General features: G+C 33.0%; 1 long non-coding RNA gene across 1 annotated transcript; it reads right to left on the minus strand.

Annotated features, from left to right (window-relative positions):
• Positions 1 to 447: 447 nt before the first annotated feature.
• LOC113337715 lies at positions 448 to 1,075 on the minus strand. Its single transcript, XR_003354398.1, has 2 exons — positions 951 to 1,075; positions 448 to 827 (listed from the first exon to the last, which is right to left on the minus strand). It is a non-coding gene; the product is annotated as an uncharacterized LOC113337715 (long non-coding RNA).
• Positions 1,076 to 7,910: the final 6,835 nt, after the last annotated feature.

Genomic DNA, 7,910 nt, shown 5'->3' on the forward strand with positions numbered 1-7,910 from the left:
TAGTAAATAAAATCAAAAACGAAAAAAATCTAGAAATGAAGCCTCTCATAATATCACCTAGTTTGGAGGATTTAATTGAAGCCTGAATTAAAAAGTCATTCAAAATCTCCTCAAATATTTGATTTCAAAGTTTACACCCATTAACATATAGGATTCCAAAATTTTTATGAAAATATGTATCAAATAAAATATCATTCTAGGGATTTTCTTAATATCTCTATTCAATAGCCTGGATTTTTATAACCTTAAAAAATATCTAGATATTCTTTTATCAAGACATTATATATCCCTTTAGTAGTATATAGAAATCTCAATTCACAAGCCCCTGAGATGAAGAAAATGGAAGAAAAAAGCTATTGGTAACTTGTTGAGAAAAACAGTAATGAAGAAAGGAAAAAGTGTTAACGTTGGTTGTTTTAAATTTTGTCACTAGGAGTATTGTTCTTATAGCTAGCAAAAATCATAACATACTTTGTTTATTCGAAAATCATTACAACTTCTTAAGGAAATTTTCCCTTTTATTGATAACATTGAGATGTATTACATGCTAGCTAATATAGATGACGAGTAAGGATACTTTACTACCATTAAACTTTGATAGAAATAAGTATTGCTAATTGTTAATGATTAAGGTCTTTGTGGTGGTTTATGGCATCTAGATATACACCCATCCTTCTCCTTGGCACATCCATGGTACATGTCTTTTTCGTAAACGCAACACCAACATTTTCCTATTCCTTCACATGTTCTTGGGCGACATCCTGAAAAGTATATATTACTGCTCCCTAAAGCAATTTCCTCTCCTAAGTCTGATATGTCTCTGCTAGCTATATAAGAGGAAAAACATACAAAGGTCATTTCTTACTTTCGATAATGAGAAGAATCATACTATTACAATATCATTTTTCAAAAAATAATCAAACCAATTCATTTTGATCATTAAAAAGTACCTTGGCTGAGGAAAAATAGAGCCGTAAGAAGAAGGAAAACAAGACTCGAACGCTTGAAATCAGAAGTAGCCATCACAAACAAAGTAAATGATGTATTTTTATTTTCCTTCGTCGAGGTGAGTACTAGATGTACATTTGTAATAGTGTGAGACCCATATTTATAACATTGATAAACATAATAAATAAGAAAAATATTGACACAATCCCTTGGCATTAATTGGAAAGATATTCATCTGATTATCAAGAACATTAAACCAATACTATTAATAATCCTATACCAATTTTCATTTTTTTTGGCAGTATAAATCACTGGGGTCTTAGGTGTATATTCAACGCATGTTCCCGTTATCTTTTTAGTGTTTATTGTTTTACTAGTATGAAATCAGGAAACACACGGTTTAGTCCAAATTCTCATCCAAATATACTACTTTGTCCTGACTGATTCAATTAGGTACAAATTAGTCCTTTATTTATTTGAAATATGGAATATACACAAATAGCCTACCTGATTTACAATTCAGTCTAAATACTTATAGTTTAGTCCAAAGTGACTCAAAATGATGTAAGAATTATAAATAATTAAGAAATAATTAATCTTTCAGACTGCTCATCCAATATCCATAAACTTTATTCAAAAATCTTATGGTCAAGTCGAACCGTTGACATGACAGGTCGTTACCTATATAATTAATATTAAAAATAATTTCAATTATTCAATTAACTAATTGTCAGCAGATTGTTGGAAAAAAGTATTTAACCCATCACAACTAATTCATCTGGTTATTGATCAATTTACCGAAATGTTATAAAATTACATCATAAAAATATATCACTTTTTCATTTCAGTTTTTTCCATTATTTTGATTGACATTTTTGGGATATATATTTAAAAACATAGTTTTGTAATATTATATCAAACTTAGAGAAATAATGTGATGGTATTATTTTGGGCTCCCACACTATGGACTTGGGTATAAGTACTATTATATTACATTACATTATCCTGGGAGAAGTCTTGGGAGGTCTGGTAATTCAAAAATTAATTTTATGCATATTTAACTCTTGGTTTCCAAAACTATTTTTCAACTTAATATTCTCAAATTAATTCTATTAATTGTGGTGATTATATTTTTGTTGTTTTATGACTGTTATCGAGGATTTTCAGCGGGCACTTATTGCGAAAATTTATTCTCATTAAACCACATTGATTTCTTTTGAGTTATAAAAGACCAGTTTTTGGAGAAGATGAATACATAACATTTATCATATATTTTGAGTTCTAGGCTAGTGTTGGAAACAGTAGTTGTTAGTTCGATTTCTTATCATGTAGAGAAATCGAACAAGAGAGTTATCATTTGTTTTATCCCATAGGGTTTTCGACAAGAATTGACTGCAAGCACAATCAAAAAGCATAGTCGTGAAACACATTAAAGAGAGAAACCTAGACCATGACTCATCTATTTGAGATCAATTATTCTGATTTTACTTTTGTGTTATTGTTTCCAACAGAGACCACCACCATCCCTTTTGATTCATCAAATTCATTTGCACAATTAACAGTGAAATGGTAGTACAGTTCCTATGATAATCAAGATGAAAACTTTGAATATCTCTGAAAATTGTTCTTTAAACTAACACCTCTGGTATCAACAGCCTAATCATCATATCTAAACCAGTCAACATAATCTATCACCAGTACCACTATTGCCTAACCATAAAAACCTATTTTCACCATCATTTATCAAACTCAATTTGTGGCAATCTTATCAGTAGATTATTAGTTATTAGGTATTTTGGGGGGTATTTAATGTTTGGTACCCATGCAAATGACCAGTACATTAGTTTGATACCAACATTTAGAAAATTAAGGAATGATACCTAAACTAGAAGTTTAGTGTCAAGTTAACCTGTTGACCGAACGACGTTATAATTCTGTGACATAATTCAAGTTATTACCATATTTTCCCAACGTCCAGTTAGAGATATAATACGTGTCTTAATTTGCGAGGGTCAATCAAATAAATGGTTGTGATGGATATACCCATTCATCTTATACCTAACATAAATCATCGTTGGAACATGAGATGGAGAGAGTTAGGGTTATGGTCTGTAGACATGAATTAGGATCGAAGGATTTTTGTGCGAGTTTTTTATTTTATTAATCATGGGGTTTCTTTGTATCTACTTGTGATTCAAATTGGGTATTATGTATTTTGGGGAAACAAAGACAAACAATATCAATTCGCGATAATTTCGAGACTATTTAAGAAGTAAAAATTGAAGCATATTATGTTTATCTCTCCCTCCAACTTCATCATCACTTTCTCTGTTTAAATTCCTGATTTTAATGTAAAGACCCTCAAGATCGTCAACGCTATTAGACCTGTAAAGTGACGGTTTAGCCAATAATAACTCGATTAGTTTAACACGAACGTTAATTAATAGAAATTAATCTAACAATGATCTAAACACGAATTAGTACCGCTAGATAGATATTGAAAGGTTATGCGAAATGGACTAAAAGAACGCGCAAATCGGATACCGGACGAAGAAGATGTCGCACTCGAAAATTTGGATGTTGAAGTTTGACAAAATTCAACCGGAGTTGACTCAGTCGTTGACCGTTCACCGGAATTCGACCTGACTTTTAGTGGACCTCTTATTAGTAATTGGTCACCCCTTAGTATTTAGGTCAAAGTGGTAATATTAATGGTGTAATTAAAGTGTAAAGAATAATATTGAATTTAAAACAAATTAATTTGGTTTCTTATCATCTTCACGTGAATGAAGGTGGAGGTGGGGAGTTGGAGAGAAGACAGGGAGATATAAGGAGAGGAAGGCAGAGAGCTGGTAAGTGAGATAATAAGATTTTGGGTGAGATAACTATTTAGTTAGTAGTGATTATAGAAGAGGGGCTGACAGAGAGACAAGAAGTCATGTAAAGAGACGGAGAGTTTAATGATGGAAATTGTGAGAATGAATCCAAATAGAGAATTAGGGTGATGAGTTGTGTAAACTAAATAAGAGTGAGGGAAGGAAAACTATTATTTTGATAAGAATCGGTGGGAGAGTTTATGCCGGAGATGTTTTGTTGTGTGCTTGATGAAGCTAATGGTGATGATGATTAACTAATGATGACGGAGTTCTTGATAATCAAAGATAATAAGAAAGATTGCTATGGTGATCATGGGGTTATTACTTAACCAAGGTAATGTTCTTAAACCATTCCTAGTATGTTTATAAAGTTTGGGTAGTCTTTTGCTAGCTTTGAAGCAACCAAATAAGCAAGTTAATAATTATGATTTTATGTGGTATTTGTTTCGCTGTATATAATCTATTGAATTTTCTAGGTACCTTATATATTGAATTGGACTTAGCTCTATAAATGATTTTTGTAGTATGCCTGGTACTGATTATTTTCATATAAAGTTTGTTCAATCCCGTTGAGTAACGAGTGAGATATATCTGTTAGAAAAATAGTCGACACAGCAAATACCATGTGTATTCAGTCGCGAGGGTTGATAATTTTGAGAGTTGTTCGATAGGTTATATTACGATTTAGAAAATGGTCAGTACGCAAATGTTGTAGAAAATAATCCCATGTTTCTAGTGAACCATAATATGTCTAGTTTGAATTTAAAGGTTGTTTTATAGAGACCTTAGAAAGTGACCACAGGAACTGAGTTTTGGGTTCAACACTTGGAATATTTTCAGAGTTTTGTAAGGAAGATGACCCAGTCAGATACTGACTCAGTCAAGTCAGTGAGTCATCCGAGTCAGTCGGGTCATGGGTTATAGAAACGTGTTATTAGGGCGGGTCGTGGGTTGACCCGATGGGTCAGTAAATGGGTAGTGGACCGGATTAGTGGGCCGTGCCGGATTAGCCCAGTGGGTTAGGTTTAGAACCAGATTTAGTATTTTTTCGTTTTGGACCCTTTATGGTCCGAATTAGCTTTCGGTTCCTTTTGCAAAGTTGTAGAGTTTTTCGAGGGCTTTCCGATGATACCAAATATGACCCCATTTGGATAAGTATATATTAATTTATGCCTAGAACACGTAATACCATGTTATAGAATCATTAATAAAACTAGAACCATTAGATATTGGGCTCAGCATATAACTAGAGAATTGTATGAGATTGTGATATGAGTCTTATATGAACCTTTGGATGATTTCTTAGAGTGCTTGTGTGATTAACAGTTAGTTATTAACAACGATCGATTCAAAGAATGAACCAGTGGATCATGAATCTCGAGGTACGCGAGGCTTGTCATCAAAAGAGGTGGGAATCGATAACGAACTCTCTTGTATTCATTATCGTTTTACAAATAAATCTATGAGATGTGTGCCGACACAATATCAGTATTCTATGGCTAGGGCGATACACCGCAATATTACACGGCTAGGGCGGTACACCGCAATATTATTCTTCCTTTATATATACAGTATTCTATGGCTAGAGCGATACAATGCAGTATTACCTACTCGGTGTGGAATTGGCATCAATATTGCTCTTCCCATATGTGCGGCAACACACATCTCATACATGGATGTTTATTGTTATTTATGAATGTCTATGAAGAAGTTTCTACTTTGTGTTTTATTGTCTTTCCGTGTATTATCGACTTTCGATATAACCTGCATTGTTTTCGAATCATATTAACGTTTACTTGAAAGCCAGTTGTTATTCCTACGGGGCACCCTTTTTAGGGATGATGTGCTCACCCATTCCCACTTACAATTTCAGAGACAGATCAGAGTTGCGCAGCGAAAGCTTCAAGGAGTTGATTACGTTATTTATATCGCTTCCGCTATGTTTATTTTGTGTTTATATTCATTTGTAAATCAACTCGCTATTGAATATGTATCACTTGAGAGAAGTTTTGTATATATATATCAGAGTGGGGCTAGTTTTTGGGTTAAGTTCTGTAGCAGATTTCTTATTGAATGCTTAGGTATTTGATTTAGATTCTTAGTTCCTCTTTATTTAGTTAATCTCTTGGATTTGTCAGCTGCTAGCTTAGGGGGCGTTACGTTTAATTTTTTTTTTTTCCCTTTAGGCGAACAATATTTTGATTTATGAAGAAGATTAGAAGATACTAGCTTTTTTTTTAGTTGGAGTATGCGGGCATTCAGAGAAGGGCTATACCATTGATTAAGGTCAGGAAAATTGATTGAAAGATGGGACGGTGGTAATATTGGTGATTGATAATGGTGGTGATGCTAATACCAGAACTTAGGTTGAAGAATGAAGTTTAAGGAGATTAAAAATTCTCATCTTATAACAATCATAGAAACCATCTATTTTTCTTTTTTGATGGAAAATTCAACTGTTAATTGTTGTTTAAATATTTTTTGTGAATCAAAACTAATGGTGGTGGTCTCAATTAAATCAATGATAAAAAGAAGGAAAAATAAAATGTCTTGATGACGAATTCTTTATGGCCGTTGGATATTGAATTTTAATGTCACAAGTTTATCAAAATATCACGTGCTAACAGTCAGTTAACGCAGTTAAAGTCGAGTAATATTTATATATAATATAATTTTAATTATATACTTAACACTCTGTCAAGTCAACCCGTGAACCTGACAGTTAACGTCTAGTCCAGGTATCATCCCTTAGTTTTTAAAATGTTAGGTACCAAACCAATACGTTGGTCATTTATTGGGTACCAAACATTAAATAGTCCATATTTTTACTCTCCAAGAGGACACCAGTTAGCAATACATAACAACTTACAATTCATTATCTTCATAATTGGCCTTGATTTTGTGTTTGAATCCCAAAAACAATGATAGCTAACTCAAACAATAGTAGATCTAGCGAAACCCTAAGATTAAAATAGAGAAATCGGATAGAAATCACTCGAATCCCCTACCCATGTCTCCAAATCCTAACACGCTCTTCTCTATCTAATTTTCCGACGATAATAACTGATTTAGACAAAATATATGATAAATGAGTCTTAAGGGTCATATTAGAATAATCGTGATTGTTTTTTTTTTGTGACGGGTACAGCTGAAGACATGTTCCCTAACTGGACAAGGTAATCTTAATCGTTGTTACATAAGTTACTATTTTCTTTGGTCAACATATTGAACTGACAGTTAATGACAGATCTAGGCACCCTCCTTTAATTTTTAAAATGTTAGGTACCAAAACAATGTGGGGCTTATTTTCTGTGTACCAACCATTAAACAACCCTAATAATAACTTTATGGGTGGTGGTGTTCTTGTTTTGTTTTGGTTACGATTACGTTGGTGACTTTTGTGGTGGTTGAACATGGTGTTATATATGATTCTTGTTGGAAATCTATATTAAAAATGACACCTAGTAAAATTGTTATAAGCTTGTAGCTTTGAATTCTTAATTGCCATGTGTATGAGTCCTTAACTACTTTGTGTATGCTTGTTATTGTTATCATCATTTGTTGGTCAGATTGTATTGTTTAGAATGATGTGAGCATGCACGCATGTTCTTTCAAATGTTTAACTGCTTATGTGAGCATGTTGCATCAGGTACCGGGCAGTTTCAACTTTAAAATATAAAGCAATAGCCATTTCTGATTTCAAGCGTTTGGTTATTGTTTTTCTTATGAATTTGTTGATACAATTCTCTTGAGTTAGTTAGATGACCAAAATGTTGACTAGAAAAAGCTCTCGAGTATTATAAAGACTCTACGGTTCCTCAAATTCAATCCATGGTGCTAGGTCTTACAAAGAGTAATGATGACCCTAAATTTAGAGATAATGAACTAGAAGAATCTGTTGAGTATTACTTTAAGGATCCGAAAATTTAAGTAATAGTTAGAGGTATTTCTGAAAATGCTGATTACACTAAGTTTGGGGGGTGATGATGGTCAAATATTCCAATTAGAATTCCTTGACTTAGGACTCAATCCTAGCCTTCCCGAGGTATTACTTGAGTCTCTTCCGACTCCACAACCTGATCCTCC

Source organism: Papaver somniferum, unplaced genomic scaffold (assembly GCF_003573695.1).
Source record: "Papaver somniferum cultivar HN1 unplaced genomic scaffold, ASM357369v1 unplaced-scaffold_175, whole genome shotgun sequence".
In the NCBI taxonomy this organism is placed as follows: Eukaryota; Viridiplantae; Streptophyta; class Magnoliopsida; order Ranunculales; family Papaveraceae; genus Papaver; species Papaver somniferum.